The sequence below is a fragment of the Canis lupus genome, chromosome 17, assembly GCF_003254725.2.
Source record: "Canis lupus dingo isolate Sandy chromosome 17, ASM325472v2, whole genome shotgun sequence".
Classification (NCBI taxonomy): Eukaryota; Metazoa; Chordata; class Mammalia; order Carnivora; family Canidae; genus Canis; species Canis lupus.
The window spans coordinates 43,272,287-43,296,567 of NC_064259.1; the positions used below are offsets into that span (position 1 = coordinate 43,272,287).

Genomic DNA, 24,281 nt, shown 5'->3' on the forward strand with positions numbered 1-24,281 from the left:
ATATTCTCCGTCAACAGAATATTAGACAATAGGAATATACATATCTATTATATAAAAGAAGATTCTTTAAGTTATTTTATCATCTTTCAACAATGTCATTACATATTTTGTACTTGATTTTTCTCATACAAAACTAAATTTACAACAACCAAAAATTTATAGAGAACAAAACTATTTAAGACACCTCTAGAAAAAAAAACAGCAAAAATACTTTCTCCATTAATCACCCAGCTGTGACATCAGCAAGTGATTTCTCAGTTCCATTGGCTTTAAGTGAGCTTGAGGAGTGAGTTGTCACAAAAGACTCCCTATTTGCTTCCGTATCTTGGCAAATATATTACATGTTTTGTGAATATTGCTGCAGTAAACATAGAGGTGCATATATCTTTTCGAATTGATGTTTTCATTTTTTTAGGCATTACTGGATCATATAGTATTTCCATTTTTAATTTTCTGAGGAACTGCCGTACTGTTTTCCACACTGGTTGTGTTTTTACATTTACATCCTCAACAGTGAATAAGGGTTTCCTTTTCTCCACATCCTCATCAAAACTTGTTACTTGTTACTTCTTGTCTTTTTTGATTCTAGCCATTCTAACTGGTGTGAGGTGGTATCTCTCATTGTGGTTTTGATTTATATTTTGCTTATAATCCTTATAATCAGTGATGTTGAGCACATTTTTATGCATCTCTTGGCCATTTGTATGTTGTCTTGGGAAAAATGTTTATATAGGTCCTCTAACTATTTTTTAATTGATCATTTTTTAATGTTGAGTTGTATACATGCTTTATATATTTTGGATATTAACCCCTTATCAGATATATCATTTGCAAAAATCTTCTCTCATTAAGTAGGTTGCCTTTTTGTTTTGTTGATGGTTTTCTTTGCTGTGCAAAAGCTTTTTATTTTGGATAGTCCCAATAGATTATTTTTGCTTTTGTTTCCCTTGCATTAGATATATCCATACGTATGTTGATAAGGGTAATGTCCAAGAGATTACTGTCTATGTTTTCTTTTAGGAGTTTTATGATTTCATGTCCTCCATTTAGGCCTTTAATCCATTTAGAGTTTATTTTTGTGTATAGTTTGGGAAAGTGGTCTAGTTTCATTCTTTCATGAATAAATTGTACTTCAATTAAAAAACGATGCCCAAAAGAAAAAAAAAATCATACATAGTAGGAAGTAAACAAAATGTATTATGGGCTGGTAGTGCTGAGAAATAACAAGTTAGTATTATAAAACTGGGGTAGGGGAAGTCTCCTCAAACCAAAGCCGGATCCCAGTTGATGATCTGAACAATTTGAGGGAACTTCATAGGGTAGGAATATAATCTTTACTGTGGAGACTAAATTGTTAAGTAGTAAAATCCCAGGAGGTTTTCCAAAAGGAACATTTTATGTACTAGCATTGCAAACAGGGCAATAGGGAATATTTTGGAATTGAACACAAAAAGAAATGAGGTAATACATAGAGTTAGCATAATAGTGGATTGTCAAAAGAGAAAAATTGGTGAAAACCAATGGCCAAAGCCAAATGTATTCAAATGTTGTAATGTGAGAACAACTCCTAGATAAGCATTCAAGAAGTAAAAAAAAAAATAATTAGAGATTTTACAGAATAGTTTGAGGAAGATCAGTCAATGTTCACTTTTATCCCATGAATTATTCACTGTTCTGATTCTCAGATGCTGAGGGACAATATATAAAGGATATAAAGGCGGCAAAACTAGGGTCACAGCATTTGGATAGATCATTGAGATTAAGGAAGAGGGAGGGTGAGGAATGAGGATGGAGGCTTAAGTGTTATACGTTCACAGTGAATAACTTGTACTCCTTAAGGATACCATACACAAATATTTCTTAATTTTTGTTTTAGAATAGTTTGGAATCTAGAGACAGGTTTTCTTTCAGTTTCTTTTCTTCTTGTTTCTAAGAGAGTATCTGGATAAGGAGAGAGGTAAGGATATTTAGATCAGGTTTTCTTTAGAATTTTAACCAAGAACTAGAGTTGAAATCATTTTGAAGTTTGAAACTTGCTCATGACAGCCATGGCTTGTGGATCATTCGGATCTTCCATCAATAGAGAATCTGCTTTGAGGAGAATTTTGCTGACAGATGGCAGCTGCCACAATTTCAGGATCCAACAGAACATTTTTGATAAAGCTACCCTACCCTTGACTACTCCCAACCAATGACTGCACACAGTAAGGAGGCTAGAGGTGGGCAGTCCCTGCCAGAGCAGGTCTTCCCTTAATGAAAAGCTTTGTTTTAGGGGCTCTCAATGAACCTAGCCAAGACTTGTCTCCATCCATGGTCCTCTGTCTTTCTTTCTCTTTTCCAGTGTGAGACTACATTGTCATCCAAAGGCTCTACTTGACTGCTCCTGTTCCTTCTCTTATTACTGTCAGAAATGCTTCCCCTAATAAATCTCCTGAACTTTTATTTATTTTTATTTTTTAAAGACTTTATTTATTTATTCATGATAGACACACACACAAACACAGAGGCAGAGACACAAACAGAGTGAGAAGCAGGCTCCCAGCAAGGAGCCCGATGTGGGACTGGATCCTGACTCCAGGATCATGCCCTGAGCCAAAGGCAGACGCTCAATTGCTGAGCCACCCAGGCGTCCCTCTCCTGAACTTTTATTTTTTAAAAATTTTTATTTATTCATGAGAGACACCCAGAGAGAGAGAGAGAGAGAGAGAGAGAGGCAGAGACACAGGCAGAGGAGAAGCAGGCTCCATGCAGGGAGCCTGACAAGGGACTCGATCCTGGGTCTCCAGGATTATACCCTGGGCTGAAAATGGGGCTAAATCGCTGAGCCACCAGGGCTGCCCCCCTCTCCTGAACTTTTAAATATGTCTTGACATCTTACCTTTTGGGAGACTCAAACTGACACATTAACTTATTTATAAAAATAGTGAAAACAGATGTGAAGAACTGTTTTTAACAAATGGATATGTCTCTGTTCCCCATCTGAAACCTTTGAGGTCATGGCACCACTACAAAGACGCAGACAAAACAATCCACAAAAACCGCATTGATCCAGAGAGTTCTCAAAAACTGCGTTGGTCTTTCCTTAGAAGAAAGAAGACACTGTAGCTCACATCCATATAAGTAGATGCATTTAGTGCCCTATTGTAATAGCCTGGATTATCTACACAATGATTCTGAAATGTGGAACAAAATAATTTGGGTCAATGATGATTGATTTTCTTTTCAGTCTTCTCTTTTTTCTATTTATATCTACTGGTCAAACACAGGTATTCAAATATTATTTTTGCTTTATTTGTCTACAGCAAATTAATGATTGTTTTAGAAATTTTCACAAACATCTTTATATTAATTTCCTTTTTGTAAGACCAATTCTTTTTGTTCTTTTAGTGGTTAAAATTCTTTATGTTCTAAAATTCACTTAAATATAGTTTCAGAAAATCTGGCAAGGAAAGGCACTTTACTTCCTACATGTAATTAAAAGTATGCTACACCCGAAGTCTGAAACTACAGATAATAAATCCTGATAGTAAACATTACAATATTTCTTGATACTTTGGTTAACAATAAGTCAAACACTATCAAAAAGAGCTTACACAGTAAATGAACATTTTAACAGCATGAATTATGATGGTTACTATATATTGTAGAAAATAGAGTGGGACTGGTGCTTATCTAACCATTTGAAGTAGATTAAAAAAAAAAAAAGCTTATTTTTAAGGAGAATATATTTGGAATTGCGATGGCATCTTAGAACCAGGGGAAAATACCAGGCAATACACTATGAACACACCCCAGTATTGAACCATATCAGATAACTAATGTCATGTTTCAGTAGATTCTAATTACCTTTAGGCCCATTATTACTGCTACACTTAATGCTTCAACAGGAATACATTTCTTTTCCTTCAAGTTTATTTTCAATTTTGTTACTGTATTCTTGAGTTCATTTTATTGAGCACCAACCAGGTATGAAGTCTTGTGGATATTAACAACAACAAAATGAACAAAATATAGTTTCTGGCCTCTAAAACCTAATATGATGATTTTTAAATATATCAAGGAGTAGTATACTTCTCCTGTGAAAAGGCAAATAGTTCTACAACTACAGACAAAGGAGATATGTGATTGCATCTGTAACCTAAGTGACAATATATTATTTAGACTGAGACACTTTTGAGAATGAAAGGAAGACCCATTAATTATTATTCTGGGCATTCACTGGGACTGACTAGATAATCCAGAATATTTAATCATCCATTTGAAACCAAATTTTCTGGAATGCATCTTTTTCTATAAAATATCATATGTATTCTACTCGGTATCCACAAGCTCCTAAGGTTGGCAGATTCACCTTACACAGAGATAGAAGAAGATCAGGAATAGGTATTGGTGCTTAATTAGTATCCTCCTGAAAGCACAGGAGAGGTTAAACTCAATCTGCCTTCTTAATATCACTTTTGGGAAGCATCTAATACATGTGACTGAGGAAAGCACATGAGTGATTATTTTATTCTATTCTATCTTATTTTATTAGTTATATATTCAGTGTTAAGACACCAAAAAATAGCCTACCAACAATTTCAATATGGTTAAAATTTATTTACTTATTATTTTCATTCTCAAAAAGTAGAGAAAATAAATCTTCAGACTGACCTAAACTTGCCACCAGTTGGGAGATCCAGTGTGATCAATTTCCCCTCGGGGAACTCAGTAGCCAGCATGAATAAAAAGCATCTTTTATGACAGTTTCAGCCCTCACTGAAATACCTTGCACCTGAATTCCACCAGACTTTATAATATTCTTTTGTACTTACATGTTTTTAAACTTATCTTCATATGTTTCTTCCTGATTTAAATGCAAGCTCACATAGGTCAGTAATAGCACTCAGGGCTCACGCAAAACTGTGCCTCCATAAATAGTATTTTTGCTCCACATGTGGACATTTAATGCTTTCCTTGACTATACCCAGTCAACGTTTGTAACTGACTACTCATTTACCATAGCTGCTATAAATTGAAGCTTTGCTCTGAGTTGCATCATTCATATTATTTCTCAGAATTAAGTCCACAATGAAACCAATTTTTATATTCAACTGAGCAAGAAGGGCTTTTTTTTTCACATTTCGAAAAGTTACTTTACTCCTATGGTTCTATGCCTTAATTACAACTGAATGTGTAAGATTAATATTATCTTAATAGCAAACATGATGGCACACATTCTGAGTCAACTGTGGCAGCCCTGTAAGTGTACAAGTTGGCTCTCTTTTCAAGAAACAATTTATAATTCAACTGAATTGAAATTCAATTCAATTTATAGTTAGCTGACAGCTTGTAGCCATGAGTGCATTTAGGATCCACCTCAGCTTCTGGGTTATGGCCATGTATTTCTGGGGCAGCTCCCAGACGATGAGTTACATAGTGGGGTAGTGTCTCTTGGATTTTTCTGTCTATATTGAGATTCTTCTTCAATCTCTTTCCTGGAGGCCCCCACTTGAGTTGGCTGAGACTTTGTCAGATCCATATTACTCCTGCCCAACCCTGCTTTCTCCCTTCTGTTATCTTTCATAGGCATTAATCTCCAATAATTCTTTCCACACTAAACTTCTAACTTCATCTCTTTTTTAAAAAAAATTATTTATTCATGAGAGCTATATATAGAGAGAGGCAGAGACATAAGAGAGAGAGAAGCAGGCTCCCTGCAGGGACCCCAATGTGGGACTGGATCCCAGGACTCTAGGATCATGCCCTGGGCCAAAGGCAGGTGCTCAACTACTGAGCCATCCAGGCATCATTCAACTTCATCTCAGCACATGTTTTCTAATAGGCCCAACCCAAAAACACAAACTATCAAAAAAAGGTCTCTGTGCCTTAATGCATGGTGCCATTAGTTCTTACTTGATAAATTATTTTAATGTCTACTATGTAATCTTTTTCAATAAGCATGCTCTTGGATTATTTATCCCTGAACTTTTTTGGACCATAATCCTCATGGAGAGTTTTATGAAGGCTATAGGTCATCTGTTTTAAAAAGCCCTCACATAAAAATGAAAATGGATATGATTGTTAGGGGTTCGTGGCATCATATTTTAAAGTTGGGTAGTGGGCCTCATGCAATAAAAATCATTCTCTAAAAGGAAACTTCAAATTTTGTATGGTGTGGAATACAGAGGAGTTGGGGCCTTCTCACTTGGTGACCATGCCATGCCTGTAGGGTTTAAACTGCCTAATGTGTTAAGTATTTTTCTAACATCTGGGCAGCCCAGGTAGCTTGGCGGTTTAGCGCCACCTTCAGTCCAGGGAGTGATCCTGGAGCCCTGGGATGGAGTTCCATGTCAGGCTCCCTGCATGGAGCCTGCTTCTCCCTCTGCCTGTGTCTCTGCCTCTTTCTCGGTGTCTCTCATGAATAAAATAAATAAAATCTTTTTTAAAAAAAAGTATCTTTCCAACATCTTATTTGTTAGAAATTTTCAGTGGCTCCATATTGTGCACATATAGGAAAAAAAATTTTTTTTGTCTGTCATAATTTACTTGATATAAAGTCAGCCAGTGTTTCTTGCCTGTCATATCCTTTATGTTACTCTTCTTCAATCATGCCAGACTTCTCACTGTCTCTTTCCATTCTGGAATTCCCCAACTGCTAAATCTTTTCTCATACTAATGCTTATTCATGGAATTCAGTTTAAACCATTTCCTCCCATTTCTATCAATATCTATTAATTTTTTAAAAGAAATTCTCTTCTTTGTTTTAAAGATTTTATTTATTTATTTGAGAGAGAGAAAAAGAGACAGGACAAGTAGGAGAGAGGGGCAGAGGGAGAGGAAGAAGCAGACTCCCTGCTGAGTGGAGAGCCTGTCTTGAGGCTTGATCCCAGGACCCTGAGATCAGGACCTCAGCCAAAGGCAGACGCTTAACCAACTGAATTATGCAGGTGCCCTTCCTATTAATTTTTTTTAAAGATCAACTGCAATCCATCCTTCTTCCTATGGCTTTCCTACAATTTACACATCAATCTGATATTCTCTCCATTTATTCAGTCTTTGTATATTAAAAAAAGAAAAAAAGTACAGGCATCTCACTCAGTGTTCATCTCTTCAAATAGGTTACATTGAATTGTTGCCAGTATTTATTTCTCCATCCCCCAGAAGCACGAGAAGGTCAAGAACACAGAATTGGAGTACATTAGCTGCTTAGTACAGCAAACAAATAACATACCTCTACTTTTTCTATTATTTTGTTCCTGTTAGTGTTTCCCCATAATTTTGGCTATGAAATGGTCTTTGTCTTTTTTAATAACAAGCCAAGAAAAGTAAGAAGAATTGCACACTAGGCACTTCATGGAAAAATAATTTCATCATATAGGGAGACACTGCCATACATAAATGGATGTATGTTGTTACATTTTGCTTCACTGTGTTTCATTTTTTCCTACAAGGAAATAATCTTACTGAAGAAAGGATTCCAGAAAATCCCTTTTTCTAACATAATAAAAGAAGTTTCAGAAAGTAGAGGCATGCCTGTAACCTCTATCTCATAATAAATTCATGTATGATAGTTTAAACCTCGGTCTGTTTCATTGACTATTCCATGTCGAGAAATCATGTGTAATTGATATTCGGGGCTCAATGAGAATGAGTGTATCATATCCTCTCCTAAGTACAGTTATTATTAAGATATTAAAGGAAGAAAAGTAAGGGTTCTGGATAGGAAAGGAATGGGCAAGCAAAGAGAGTAGAGAGAAGAGTAGTGGGAAAAAGGAAAAGAAAGAAAATGAATGGATACAAGGAAATTCTAACTGTGAAAATAGGTGGGAGAAAATGAGAACAGAGTGAGAAGAATGCAGGTATTGATGACTACATTTTTCCTAATTAATCTAGATATTCTTATATTCTAAATCCAAAACAGCTGAAAAACTCATCAAGTTCCACTTCAGGCAATTGAGGACCAAGGAAACTTTCATGTAAAGAATACTAAAAAAAATATTAATAAGAAAAAGAAATGTTTAAAGTCACTGGAGAGTTACTAAGGTAGTAGGAAGGTATAGGATAAAGATCTCAAAGAATAGAGAAGTGAAATGAATTGATCTTAGAATTTGGGCTCTTTTGTTCTGAGTAACTGGCAGCTATGTAAGCAAAAGTGGTAGTTGAGGAGGGAATGTGCTGAATTCAACTTTCAATAATCCCAGGACTAGAGAAGTTAAATTGTATTTAAGAAGAGACCCTGGTAAACACTTCAAGCTTTTAGTTAGACCCAAATGTGCTATCTTCCAGGACTTAGGGTAAAGTAAAACAAGCAATCTTGGCAGGATGAGCACATCTCTGTATAATTTTAACTCTTGAAAAGTAGAGGAGATCTGCCCCAAAATAAATTGCTTGCCAGGAGTAACATTTAATTCTCAATGGAGAATAAACTCATGTAGCATTTTGCTTACAATTTTTAAAAGAAATGTTCAACAAAAGAAAATAAGTAACCAAATGCAAAAGAAACAATACAATATAATACAAGCATACCAAGAGTGTGGAACATTCTTAAAACATTAAATGTATACCTACCATAGGACTCAACCATTCCACTCCTGTGGATGAATTTGCATTTTGTAAAGTTTTAGGTAGATGGAATCATGCAGTCTGTACTCTTTCATTTTACTGCTTTTACTCAGTATAATTATTTTGAGACTCATTTATGCTAGTAAGTGTAACAGTAATCCAATTCTTTTATTGATGAGTTAAAGTTCCACATTTGTTTATCTATACATTTGTACACATATTAATGTACCACACTTGTTTATACTGTAAACTACTGAGAGGCATTTGATTCTTTCCATGTTTTCGCTATATAAATAAAGCTGCTATGAATATTTATGGACAAATTTTCATAGTGTATAAACTTTCATTCTTGGATAAATAGGAGTGGTTAACTCTGGCTATATTATCAGAATATCTATTCTCACCACTTTCAGTCAACATAGTACTGGAAGTCCTACCTAGTAAAATAAGGCAAGAAAAGGAAATTAAAGCATATGTGTCAGAAGGAAAGAAATCAAACTGTTCTTATTGCAATTAAATGATGGTCTAGATATAAAAATCCCAAGAAATCTACAAAAAGCTAGAAAAAATAAGTTCAGCAAGTTTGTAGTCTACCAAATCATCATACAAAAATCGCTTGTGGGACACTTGGGTGGCTCAGCGTTTGAGCATCTGTTTGGCCCAGAGCATGATCCCAGGATGCTGTATGGAGTCCTACATCGGGCTCCTTATGGGAAGCCTGCTTCTCCATCTGCCTATGTCTCTGCATCTCTCTGTGTCTCTCATGAATAAATAAATAAAATCTTAAAAAAAATCACTTGTGTTTCTACACACAGGCAATTAATACTGGAAACCAAAATTAAAAATCAAGTGTGATTTACCAAAAAAATAAAATCCAACAAATCTAACAAGATGTAAGCTGAAAATTTCAAAAGTCTTTATGATGGTGGTTAGGATTTCCAGTATTATGTTGGCTAAAAGTGAAATTCTCTTCTGCTTCTAGTTTCTGACAGTTTTTATCATGAATGAATACTAAATTTAGCCAAATGCTTTCTTCTATATCAATTGATAAGAACATGTTTTTTTTTTTTTGTCTTTATTGTGTTAATGGGGTACAACTGGTTGATTTTTGACAAATGATCTAATCTTTTTTAATGATCTAATCTTTAATCACTGAAATGAACTCCACTTATTCATGGTGTTTAATTTTTTAAATTTTTTGTATATTTCTCTCATATATATATATATATATATATATATATATATATATGATTTTATTTATTCATTTGAGACAGAGAGAGAGAGAGAATAGAGGAAGAAGGAGAAGCAGAAGTCCCCACTGAGTGGGCTGCCCTATAAGGGGCTTAGTCCCAGGATCTGGAGGAGATCATGGAGGAGATCATGACCTGAGCCAAAGGTAGATGCTTAACCATCTGAGCCACCCAGGTGTCCCTATTTGCTAATATTTTGTTGAAGAATTTATATTCAATATTTACAAGAGATCTTGTCCTATAGTAGCTTTTGTTTGTTGTACTGTCATTGGCTGATTTTATGACTGGTGTAATACTGACTTCATAAAATGATTTCAGAAGTGTGAGAAATATTTCTTCTGCTGGTTTTGGCAAAAGACTATTTATAATTAGTGTTAATTCTTCTTTAAACATTTAGTAGAATTCTTTGAAATCATCTGGGGCTGGAGGTCTTTTTCAGGAGTTTTTAGTTTTGTTTTACTAATGGATTATTTTTTTTAAATAGTTACAGGGACACTTAGTTTAGGTATTTTGTATTGATTAAGCTAGTTTATGTATTTACAAGAATTGGTTCATTTCATCCACATTGTCTAATTTATCTGTAGAGAGTTGTTCGTAATATTACTTTTTTATCCTTTTTATATCTACAGAGTCTGTGGTGATATCTTACATTACATTTTTGATATTGGTTATTTATGTCTTCTTGCTTTCTCTTTTTTGTCAGTCATGCTAGAGATTTGTCAACTTTATTGACTTTTTTCAAAGAAGCAGCTTTTTGTTTCATTGACTTTTTATATTTTCAATTTCATTAAATTCTACATATATTTCATTTTTTCCCTTGATTTGGGTTATCATTGCTCCTTTTTTTCCTAATTTCTTACAGTTAGAAGGTAGATAATTGGGCAGCTCCAGTGGCTCAGTGGTTTAGTGCCGTCTTCAGTCCAGGGCATGATCCTGGAGACCCGGGATCGCGTCCCATGTCAGGCTCCCTGCATGGAGCCTGCTTCTCCCTCTGCCTGTGTCTCTGCCTCTCTCTCTCTCTCTCTCTCTCTCTCTCTCTCTCTTTGTGACTATCATAAATAAATTAAAAAAAAAATTTAAAAAAACTTTTGCATTTTGATTTTCATTTGGGTAGTTTTTACGGCAATGTCTTCGAGTTTACTAATCTTTTCTTCTGCAATATCTAATATGCCATTTATTGGACCCAGTGTATTTTTATCTTTGATTTTATAGTTTTCATATCCAGAAATTCAAACTAATTACATTTTTCATATTGTCCATGTCTCTAATTTTTGAACACATATGATGTAATTATAGTAATTTTTCTAATTTCATTTTCTGCTGATTGTAACATCTCTATTAGTTCTGGTATGGTTTCAATTGATTAATTTGTCTACCATCTTGGGTCATATTTTTCTGCTTCTTTGTGTACCTTATAAATTTTTTTTTATTGGTTGCTAGGTATGAACTTTATCTTATAGGTATGGATTTTTGTATTACTTTAAATATACTTAAGTTTTGACTTAGGATACATTTAAGACATTTAAGTTATTTGGAATTCATTTGATCTTCTTAGGTTTCTTTTTTTAAGATTTATTAAGTGAGAACATAGCATCATTTAATCTATCATTAATTATTCCCCATTACTGAGGCAAGTGTCTTCTGAGCATTCTACCCAATGATCCACTGACTGTGATGTTTTCCAGCATGACTTGTAGGAACAGGAACTATTCCTATCCTTCTGACTTCTGATTAATGTTTCCTTTAATCAGTTAGCCTGGCTCTTTCCTTAGCTTCTCACTGTTTCCTTGTATGTGGGTACTGATACTTAAATGACCTACCCAAGGTCTCAGTTTAAAAGTCCATTGAGGGAAGTTCCATAGTCTGTAAACTCTCTCAAGATAGTAATCTGGCAATCGAAAAGCTCACCCTATTTCTTTTGCATACCTCAGGAATCATTCTCTTTAATGACTTGGTGTCTAGTGTTTTGAAATTTTTTTCATATGAAGATTCTTTTGTTGTTATATGCAATAGAGTAAATCCTGTCTCCGGTATTCCATCTTGAAAAGAAATCAAAATACTTCCAGCAGTATCAATACAGCAGTATAAAGGATTGAGAAAATGCCAGTCTGTTCAATAAATAATATTGTTAACTAATATTACCAATACCTCATTCCATATAAAGAAATCAGATTTTTGTTTGATTTAATTTTTTTCACCATGTATCTTCTATGTTGATTAATAGATTTATTTTTTAAAAGATTGAGACACAGTATAGGCATAGGAAAAAAGCTATGAAATCCACATGAGTGTAGAATTTCTAATATAATAGAGAAGACATAGAAAATAGCAAAAATGGTATGATCCTTTTTCTGATTTATTTAACAAATGTGAATCAAATACCTTTATAGGAAATGATTTGTGATGACATAAACTGGATAAATAAGGTCATTGTTTTCTAGAAACTTAGTTTATTTTAATAAATAACAAGTATATCAAATACTATTTACATGAGAGGGAAGCAAAATGTTAGCTTTCAAAGAAAAGAAATGCCACTATAGTTGAACTGACCAAGGAAATAGACATATAATAGAAGAGCTTGGTAGATAAAAAGCCATAAGCAAAAAAGTGTCAGAGGAGGAATTAAGGTGATTTGGGGTCAGAGATGGGCTTAATATCATATCAAAGATTTTGAATTAGAGATTATGCAAATAAAATGTGTAAATAAATGGATCAATCACAGGCACATATACAAAAATTAAAGGGTTTTATCTCAAAAGTAATGGCTGGAGTTTCATAAGCTTAATCTAGTTGAGCCTCATTGGAAGCTTCTATTTCATATAGGATTAATAAAAAAGAGAAGATTTTGACAGAGAACATCAGAAAGGGCATTCAGGAAATGAGGGTTAGAATTAACTAATGATGATGAGGAATTACAAAACCAAAAATAGTTACAGAGTTTGGAAATAGCAAAAATAAATATATATCTAATTAAAGCAGAGACACAAGCAAAAATATACATGAGACTAATCAATCAAGAACTATTAATTGAATGACAGCTGTATATTTAGCACTTGGCAAGGTGTGCTCTGGGATACAAATGTGTCCTCATCAATTTTATTCAGGAATTATTGATGCTTATGATGTGCAAGATAGAGAGAACTACTTCAAAGAGCTTAAATCAAGACTGGTAAAGAGGGGCATAAATAATGCAGAAACAGAAGCATTTTAAAGCAGTATCAGCTAGGTCCAACTGACAAGTAGGAATAAATGGGGGGATTTAGAGAATTGTGCTGTGGGAATATACTTGATGGGCTGGAATTGTTAGTACAGATCTCATGAATGAGAAGGTATTATTTTATCCAAGCCTCACATGGACTCTGTATAAGAAAATCTTTCAGGTAAAAGAATAAGAAAGGGAAGATACTGAGCAAAAGAAATACAGAAAGAAACTTACCAAAGTGGAAGATGCAAGTTACTAGGATATCAGAAAGAAGAATCACTACAGTCCCCTACCCTCTCCTTTTTTCTTAAGCTCCTATAGCCTAAGCTCAAGGCCACTCCTGTTGGCCCTTCAATTTACTCTACCTGAAATGTTCCCTAATTGCTGAGGTTATGCAGCTCATCTCCCCCACAAAGCTGACAACATCAGTATAGGCACATATAATCCCCAAATTCCAAAAGGATTATGTTTTGATTGTAAATAGTTCAAGCCCTGGAGTTAGAAAATCTCCATAAAAACTTTGAATCAACTTCTTGCTAGATAGGTTATCTTGGGCAATTTGCTTAATATTTCCAAGCCTCAGTAATTTCTGTTTATGTAAATAGGAGTAAAAGTGATTTTATCATTCCCCTAAATGTTGACAGTAATAATATTAATGCTGTCTATACCCTATCTTGCTTCAGGGTTAAACGAAATTACTGGTATAAAGCTTTTGTGAGTACAATGCCTTGAATACATATCACTGCCATAATTTTATTCCTTTGGCACCAAGTAGAATGATATTTTAGGTTGTATCCTCTCCCAAAATAGAAAAATAATCAGAAAGATGTACCTACTCAGCTATAGAAGAATTGTCATACTAATTATGGTATAATCATTCAATGTAGTAATATAATTTTTACATTATAATTATAATTCAATTATATTAGTATCATTCTATAATTATGCAGCCATTAAAAATCACATATCTACAGGCTATATAAAAACATGGGCAAAAGCTCAAAATGTGGAGCCTAGACAAAAAATGGAGTGTAAGGTTCTTTAATCCATATCAATGTTTTTATGACCTAACAGTAAAACTTAGTAAAGTAAAATAAAAAGTAAAATAACAATAACAATGATTCTATCCAGGTGATAACGTTGTGGGTAATGTTTCTACTGTTAAATATTATTTTTATTTTGCAAATTATGTTATTCAATGAATCTGCATTACTTTTAACTATAAAAAGAATACAGTAAGTATCATTATTTTAAAAGAATGTAAGTTGCCCACAACATGCAACTTGAAAAAGGAATCAGAAATCTAATTCTTTGTTGTTTCGTCAGTCTTCATTGCTAAACTTACACATTACTTTCACTCTTCGTTCACAGGTAGTCACTTAATTCGAGTATATACTTTAAAATGCATCTGCAGTGTAATCAAGCAAATAAGACAAAACATGTTGATTTAGGCAAACAATACAACATACTCAAGAAGTATGCAAAGTATACAAAAATCTACTAATGGCACAGTATCATAATAGGTTTGGCAGCTGTGTAAACTCACTTCTCTGATCTACCTTTTACACTAGTTAATTAGAATTCTTGTTGACATATGTTTATATCGAGGACCACATGTTCACTGCTAATGAATAGCTAGTCACAAAGAGTTTCTCACCTGTCTCTCTAGGTTAGGCAGCAAGAGAAAGTTTCAAAATTCCAGTTTCCAGGTATGTGTGAAGCAAAGCTAAAATTAGGCACTCAAATACAAGATTATTAAGGGAATATAGAAAGTAGCAGTCTATAAAAGAGAGATGAATTAAAGATTCATTGATTAAAGACAAGATTTTTGAAATTGTTTTTATTCAGAAATATCCGTATTATATTTGAACACTGTCTATGTGAATGAAAAGATCTGCTTTTGTTCTGTTAGGTAAAAAGAGAAAAATCATTTCAGTTCTTTCTTTTTTACATCTGTCCACTAGTGTTTAATGAGCAAATATCATGTAACAAGAATAATTTAAGTACTATTAATTTTAATAATGTATTTTTTAATGAAGTGTTCATATTTCTCATTAACCTGTTAGTTTCTCTCATATAATAGTCTTTGAATACCCCAATATTTGTTTATTTTATAACTGTTTCCAAAAGAAACTATAGTATATTATTCATAAATTTTTCCTAAAATTATAGAACTCTATCTAGTTACAGAATTCTTCCCAGAGAGAGGAATTCCTCATATCTCTAGTTCTCTGTAATGCTTATAAGTGACTCTGAAAAAAAAAAAAAAAAAAAAAGCCCAATTAAATGAGTTTTGTAAATACTGGGCTAAAAATTAGCTAAAGTTTTTTTGGTTTTAGGTTTTTTGTTGTGCATGTCTATCAGAATTTTAATTAGTTAACATTCATCTTGAATATCTCAGAGGAAGTTGTAATAAGCAGGTTTTCTCATACATATTTGACCACTTTGCTACAAATCAAGTGAGCAAACACCTAGAAATGGAATTTCTAGGCCCTATGGTAAGTTTATGTATTTTGGCACTTTATTCCTTGACGTGATGTGATTGCATATGTACATCCTGTGTTCTGTTATATTGTTCTGAAAAGTATTGATGATTGCTTTAGCAGGCTGCTAATTTGATTAGACAATAAACTTAAAAATCTCATACCTTTGGTGTATGACAGCTAAAATCTCAATTCTGTAAATCTTATTTCCAAAGAGTTCTGTCTTGCTGTCTGCAACTATGATTCATGGATGAACTAAAAATTTGGGCTGGTTTTAAGCACAGAATAAAAGTAACCATTCTCTTGCTTTCTCATTTCTGGTGTTTGCTACACACACTACTGTAGCCAGTCTACTTCCTCCAGTTGTTTCAGGCAGAACTGATATTTCTATGAGGTATCTAGCTATCTGATACTAAAGCCTTTGGGATTTTATATCTGTCCTTGAGATAAAGTTACAGAAAAGGGAAACTTATTCCATACTTGTCGCTTGTTTCTAAGCTTTGGCTCCCTCCTTAAAATTGTCCTTTTTTCTTCAGTTTCCATACTCTTAAGGTGCTTCTAGAATTTTAAAATATTTGTGGGAATAATTGGCTTACAAAACATCATACTTTCATACCATATAGAGAGGGTTTTTAAAATGCAACTTTTTAAGGCCTCATATAAGGCTAAATTAACTTTCTTTTTCTTCTTGAAAATTCACTTTTGATAGCTTCTGTTTTTTTAAGGACTTTTTCCATTTTATATAAATCTATTATCAAAATGTTGTTGAAAACACTTCCCTTTTATTCATTTAATATTTATAGGAGTGATTTTCACGGGGGAGTGACTTTGCCCCCCAGGAGACATTTGGTCAAACAAAAATGTTTGGAAACATTTTTGGTGGTCAGGACTTGGGTTGCTACAGGCATCTAGTAAATAGAGGCCAGAGATGCTGCTAAGCATCTTAAAACGCACAGAACAGCATTGCTACAACAAATCATTTTCTAGTACAAAATACCAGTAGATCAAAGTTAAGAATGGGATCTGACGTGATATTCCCTCTTTGATTCCTGATATGATTAGTTTGTTAAGTTTATTTATTTAGGATCAATCTAACTAAAATTCATCAATTGTATTGCTCATTTGAATGAACAAGTTTTGGCTTCATTGAGTTTTATTGTTATTTGCTTTCTATTTCATTGAATATCATACTTACTATTTTTTTTTTCTTCCACTTACTTCAAGTTAAATTTGCCCTTCTTTCTCTACCTTTTGTGGTAGAAGCTTAGATCATTGAATTTAGATCTTTCCTTTTCTAATATTAACCTTTAAAACCACATATTTCTGGGGCAGCCTGGATGGCTCCACTGTTTAGCACCGCTGAAGGAGGATGTTAGACATCCTCTAACATGTCATTAGTGTTATTTTATGCAGTTAACGCTTGTTTATCTCTACCTGCATGTTTATTACTTGCATTGGCTTTCATTCTTCTTGCATTTCACGCCCACTTCAGGCATCTCTATTTGGGGTCTCTCTCTACATGGAAGAAAGGATCTCTTTCCTTCCCTCTGAAATATGCCCCTTAGACTTTACTAAAAGACCCTTTTGATGATTTCACTTTTTAGTAATCTCACCTGTCCTTTCTTTCACTGTTTGTCTGAAAATATTTCTTTTTTTTTTTTTTTAAGATTTTATTCATGAGAGACACAGAGAAAGAGATTGAGAGAGACAGGCAGAGACACAGGTAGAGAGAGAAGCAGGCTCCATGCAGGGAGCCTGACATGGGACTCGATCCCAGGACTACAGGATCAGGCCCTGGGCTGAAGGCGGCACTAAACCTCTGAGCCACCTGGGCTGCCCTGTCTGAAAATATTTCTATTTATTTCTTCATTATTCTTTTTTTTGTTTTTAAGATTTTATTTATTTATTCATGAGAAACAGAGAGAGAGAGAGAGAGAGCCACCCAGGCGTCCCATTATTTCTTCATTATTCTTAAACAGTATCTTTTCAGGGCCTAGAGTCCTTTGGGTGCAGCTATTTCCTTTCAGGAATGAAGATATCATTCCATTATCTTCTGACTTTTGGGGACACCTGGGTAGCTCAGTGGTTGAGCATCTGCCTTCGGCTCAGGGTGTGATCCTGCAGTTCTGGGATCAAGTCCCACATTGGGTTCCCTACATGGAGCCTGCTTCTCCCTCTGCTTGTGTCTCTGCCTCTCACTCTCTGTGTCTCGAATGAATGAATGAATGAATGAATGAATGAATAAATAAATAAATAAATAAATAAAACCACATATTTCCCTGTAAGCACTGTTACAGCTGCATCTCACATATTTTTTGATTCAATACAAAGTATTTTCTTATTTCTCTTATGATAACTGTTTGGGCCAACAGATCATGAAGAAGCATGTTATTTAATTTCCAAATATTCAAAGAATTTCTAAAATATCCTTTTGTTAGTTGTGTTCTAGCATAGGCTGTTCAGAAAACATATATGATTTCTGTGTTATCAGAGATACTCTCTATGATTTCAATATTTATAAATTTATTGAAAATAATATGAAAGTAATTGTGTTTCGTATGTGAAGAGTTCTATAAATATCAATTATGTCAAATAACTTGATAGATTTTCTCCAGTTTTGTATATCCTTACTTATCTTCTTTCTTTTGTGACTTACTAAGTGAATAAAGTTGAAACTCCAACTCTCATATAGGTCACATCCTTTTGGAAGGAAGCAAATGTTTTTTCTCTTTATCATGGCTTGTTATTCACAAACACCAATTAATTTTATGATGTCACCTATCATTTCTTTTAATACTTTAGGCCATAATCTATTGTTTCAGAGAGTACCATCTTATATTCTTCAAACTGAATGAATCTGAAAGCTCTCATTTCAATATGTTATCATTAATATATTTCCAGATATCTGCAAGTTTTATATAATAAGATCCACTAAATATCATATTTAAACATAGCAAGATGATCTCCCAAGTTGTGGAAATTCTAATATTCTATAACCATTGTATTTACATGTTATTCTAAAAGTCACATGTTCTACTGGCATTCCATATTTGAAGGTATAACTTAATATCCTCAAAGGAATGTGAGCATGTTTACTTTAGTTTTTCAAACTGAAGAAAGAGTCAGTTTAAAACTATGTAAAATTGAACACTGCATCGTGATAACAAAAGTGCTCATTAGATTAAATAATGACTGCTTCACTTAACAGTTGGGCACATAGGGCAGCCCGGGTGGCTCAGCAGTTTAGTGCTGGCTTCAGCCCGGGGTGTGATCCTGGAGACCCAGGATCGAGCTCCCTGCAGGGAGCCTGCTTCTCCTTCTGCCTGTGTCTCTGCCTCTCTCTCTGCGTCTCTCATGAATAAATAAATAAAGTCTTAAAAAAAAACAAACAAACAATTGGGCACATAGACCTATTGAAAACTCCTGAAATACCATCATTCAGTGTCAAGTACATACACTTTGCTGTATCCTGTTCAGTGGGTTCTCAGCTACATCCTTAAAATTACTGTGCAAAAAGAAATTCAGGAGGGAAACTTCAAATCTGCTACCATCACAGGAGCTTTGATTCTGTTTACATCTAATACAGGAGCCAAATGTAGAAAGGCTGTTAATAATTGGAGCTAATAGCAACAATCTTATTTCTATGCTAACATTAAATAAAATTAAATCAATTATATAAAATGCTTGAAAGATATAGCAAAGGACTAAAATACAGAACATGTAAAGAATTTATAGAAATCTGGAGCACCTAAGTGATGCAGCCAGTTAAGTGGCTGACTTGGTTTTGGCTCAGATGGTGATCTCAGGAAAGTTGCGAGATCAAGCCCTGCATCAGGCTCTGTGCTCAGTGCAAAGTCTGCTTATGATTCTCTCTCCCTCACCCTCTGTCCCTCCTAGTCATGCTCTCTCTCTCAAATAAATAAATAAATCTTATTTAAAAAGGATTTATAGGAATCAAAAAAAGGTAAAAAATAAATCCCATAGAAATTGAACAAAGGATAAAAACAGAGATTTTGCAATAGAAAAACATAAATGATGTAAATTTATGATGGTGGTGATCAAAGAAATACAAATTAAAATAGTAATATCAGTTTTCCCTCAGTAGATCATCAAACCTTTAAAAAGACACTATATTATCAAATATGTGGGAAATGGTTACCTTCATTCAAAGTGCTTTAGAAAATAGTTTGTTATGGCTTTTTTAAGGGCAATTTGGCATTATAAAGGCAAGTGAAAAATTAAATTCTGTGTTCCTTGATGCTTTGTCCAAAGGGAAAATGTCAGGTGCAAATGAGATGACACAAACTATAAGGAAGCTTCTTTTTTTTTCTAAATATTTTTTTTTTTTTTTTTTTACTTTTCATGAGAGAGAACAGAGAGAGAGAGAGAGCGGCAGAGACACAGACAGGGAGAAGCAGGCTCCATGCAGGGAGCCTGACGTGGGACTCGATCCCGGGTCTCCAGCATCACGCCCTGGGCCAAAGGTGGCGCTAAACTGTGGCGCCACCCCGGGCTGCCCTATAAGGAAGCTTTTAAATGCAGACTGACCAATATCTTGTTGAGTTGAAAAGGGAAAATAATCAAAAATTAAACTTAGAGTATTTAGGATTTCAGTTATTCAGTGATTTATAGATGTAAATAGTATCCACCAATTGTATTTCTGGTCCAGTTCTGGAAAACTACTAGCTGGGCTTACATCCCCTGACCCCATCTCTTTTCACCAGATTAGCCTTGCTCATACTATTTATCATGTCTGAACTGTACTCTTTTTATCTATAAAATGGAATGCCTTACTCTTATGATTATTGTAAAGATTAAATGAGAGACAAAATGCTTAACATAGAGCTTGACACATAATGAGCCCTAAATACATGTTAATTATCATCATTATTATTAATATCCTACAGTAATGATTCATCCTGTGCATAAAGATATATGTGTAAAGATGCCTCTTGAATCATTGCTTACTATTTGAAAAATGTTAATAAACTATGTGACCACGAATAGGTCAATAGCTAAATAAATGACCATACATCTGTGAAATGTTTCATAAAATATCACACAGTCATTTTTTTAAAGTGAGCTTTTAAGTGAAAATATCAAGTCACAAAACAAAATTTATAGTATAAAGAGGATGTTTACATGAAAAAAATTATTTGTGTTCATACATAGCATATATAGCATCCGGAAGGGTATGCCTCAAACTGTAAACACTAGTTAGTTGTAGACAAAGAAGGAATTAAATGGTGGTTTACTATGCTTTGTACCCCCTTCAACACAATGAAAATCTATTCATATATTATTTGTGTAGTTAAGAAACAAAATGAGCCCAGCATCCTTGAGCACTCCCACTGCTCTCTCCTCTTGGTTTTCTAATGTTCAGATTGCTTTTGCTTGGGTCATAAACCTCAGCTCATGTTTTGTGCCTCACCCTTGTTTGATAGGTATGTTTATAGTGACTTATCCAGTTCTGACTCCTTACTCAATACAAGCTCCATATGTAATTCTGGGCAAGAGCCTCATGAAATAACTTACCTGACATTGACCAACCAGTTCTGGTTTGCCTAGGATTTACTTTGTTTTAGCACAGAAAGATTTTTATCCTATACCAGACCCTACCACTTTTACCTGCATCTCCAATAGCTTCACATCAAAGTTGATAGTAATATATATTTTCAGAAAGACATTTTAAAAATTAAATACATCTTCTTTGGATACCATCTATTTCCTCTTTGCTCACTATTTTATTACTATTTACTATTTATCACTATTTATCGTGACAGTATATATGTCACGATATACTCTGCATCAGTTTGCAGCACAGCAGAATTTGTGTCTAACTTTCCTATAGCATTTCACAAGTATATCAGAGATTTGCAAAATGAGTGCCCTGGAAGATACATTTATAAAATTGTTGTTTACTCTGTGTCCCTATGCATGGATTAGAGTTAGAATGACCCCATGGACCAGTGGTAATAATAGAAAGAAGAAGAAAAATGTCCTGCCAAGTAGAAATAATACATTTTGCAAAAGTGGCTTTTAGTAAATACCCACTTCATCCCAATTTCCTTACCTATAAAGTGCTTTGACATGAATCTGCTCCCCAGAAAGCCAAAAATCTACAATTATGTTCTTTGGCTGCTTCTTTGAAAGGTGAAATGCCAGGTACAAATGAGGTGACAAGAGAAAGCATAAGTTTTTCAATGAAGAATTTTAGACATTTTGTTTAGTTAGAAGGAGAAATACATTGTTCTTTTTTAAGCTTTTGGTTACATTTATTCTTTCAATAAGTCCTCCATCTGTATTTACTGTTTTCCTGGTTGTGATAGATATTAAAGATACGAGAAATATGATTAACATGGTTTCTGACTTTAACATATCTAATGTCTAGAAGAGACAGACTTTTGATAAGCAGTTATAATATGCTGTGGAAAGTGTGCTGATATGCCAAAATATAAGGTATCATGGAGCTCATAGGAGGGGTACCAAATTCAGACTCTACCAGACCTGTCTTTAGAAGCAGAACAGAATACTTGAGATGGAAGGGATTTTATTTTATTATTATTTTAAAAATATTTTATTTATTTATTCATGAGAGATGCACAGAGAGAGAGAGAGAGGCAGAGACACAGACAGAGGGAGAAGCAGACTCCATGCAGGGAGCCCAACGTGGGACTCAATCATGGATCTCCAGGATCAGGCTCCAGACTGAAGGCGCTGAGCCACTGGGCCTGCCCAATGGAAGGGATGTTAATGACTATATTAATCTCTGAGTTACCCAGAAAAACAGAACCATAGAAAATAAGTGTATGTATGTGTATATATATATTCTCACACATGCGCACATGCAAATATGCACACACATATATATGCACACACATATGTATATATGTACATACATACATATATATACACACACACACACATATATACACACACATCCTTATACAATTATGGAGGCCAAGATCTGCAATTGTCAAGCTGAAGACTCTGGAGAACTGATAATATAGTTCTAGTCTAAGCCCACAGGCCTGAGAACCAGGAGAGCCAATGGTGTAACTTCTAGTTCGGGTCCAAAGATAGTAGACGACCAATGTCCTAGTTCAAACACAGTCAGGCAGAGAGAGAGTTTCTCTTACTCAGATCCTCTAACATTAGATTTTTCTCTTCATTATAGTGCTTTGATCATTTTACTGATCTAATGCAAATCACCTTGAGTGTCATTGCTATTTACACCTCAGAGTGAAGCAAGACTCTGACAAGTGGTCCTGAAATGGATGACAAAAGCAAGAGTTGAAGAGATATGAGTACTTGGAGGTAGGTTTGATTTGACTGTGCTAAAGGAGGAACAGGAAGTAAATTTGGGACCTCTAAAAACTCTTTTTCTCTTGCTTTACAAGAATTCCCTTGCTTAAAAAAAATGCAGTTAGACTTCTCAATGGATGCAACTTAAAAAAAAAAAAACCCTGAAAGATAGCCTGCAAAAAAATAATAAATGTCAAGAAGATGATGGATGCGTGAGGAGTCCTGAATCCAAATGGTACCACATTCCATTTATCTGAAATGATTCATAGTCAGGATTACCAGACTGTAACAGGTGGCTACTTTTAAATACAGATGCTAAATGTCATACCTGCAGATGGTTCATCAGTAGAACATGTAAAAAACATCTTAATTATATATTATGAAGTCTTTTCATAAAAAATTAAAAGATAGGCATTCATTATGCTTGTTTGAGTTATATCACTGAGTACAGATGCTGTTATGAGTTAGCTGGTGCTTTAATCAAAATAAGTATCAGTGGATCAATTTAATGATATGAAAGTTCTGACTTAGGTTGGAAAGTTTCTGGCAATGCAAATTTTTTGCAGTTTCCTGATTTATGCATCAAAAGAGAGGGCTCTCTTTCACTAGAATCCAACATCGGTATGTGTTAGAGTAAAGAAAGTGATACTCAGCTAGTCATCTTTAAATAGAAGCATTTCAGGTTGGCTTGGAATGCTCTTGGAGGCATATCACACCTGAAGCCTAAAACTAGAAACATTTCATGCCTCACATGGACTTTGGAATGATTATGGCCGATTTATAAAAGAACAGAGGTCATTCATGCACACATATACTTTATAGTCAAATTATTTTTTATTTTACTATGTCTGGCCACTCAGACAATAGACATTGCTGGAATGGCTTAGTACTGCCACTCAAAGATGGAGATTTAATTCAACTTAGCATATTAAAAAAAAGTATGCCAGACTCTCAATATGATTCCCCATAGAGATCACTCTCCAAATGTTTTGAGTTTCAGCACATCCTCCTGGATTATATATGATCCCAAGTGATATCAATAGTGTATTTGTTAAATTATTATTCTCGTTACTTAATATATTCATATCCCACTTCATCATAATGATGAATAGATGTTCAAAGCCTGCTTATAATACAGTGTTAAATTCTCCAGGTCCATTGCCTTTCCTGAAAAGTGAGGGGAAAATGAAAACTGTGCTATTGTTCAGAGGTGTGTGTGTGTGTGTGTGTTGTATCTTTAGACATAGTTTCATAAACTGAAAGTGCCATTTAAATACATGCTTTACTATGATTGGTTTTGACATAAAATCAAATCTAAGGGAACTTCCTTAGAGCTCTGAGCAAGCTGATTTGCAAGCAGGAAGCTCAGAGTCAACCCTGCCAGGAATTAAGAGCAAATGCCTGGAAATTTCTCTAAGTAAAGATCTATTATTTATTTTTTGTCCTACTATTTTTGGTTAAAATGAGAAAGCAAACAGAACACTGAATTTTTAATTA

The 24,281-nt window shown here is 34.3% G+C and overlaps 1 long non-coding RNA gene across 2 annotated transcripts in view; it reads left to right on the top strand.

Annotated features, from left to right (window-relative positions):
• LOC112665057 (uncharacterized) overlaps positions 1-24,281 on the top strand; it is a 135,106-nt gene that overhangs the window by 72,700 nt on the left and 38,125 nt on the right. For both annotated transcript variants that reach the window (XR_003140190.2, XR_004806167.2), the window contains one exon: positions 22,657-22,796. This is a non-coding gene — a long non-coding RNA (uncharacterized LOC112665057). The remainder of the gene's footprint in view (positions 1-22,656; positions 22,797-24,281) is intronic.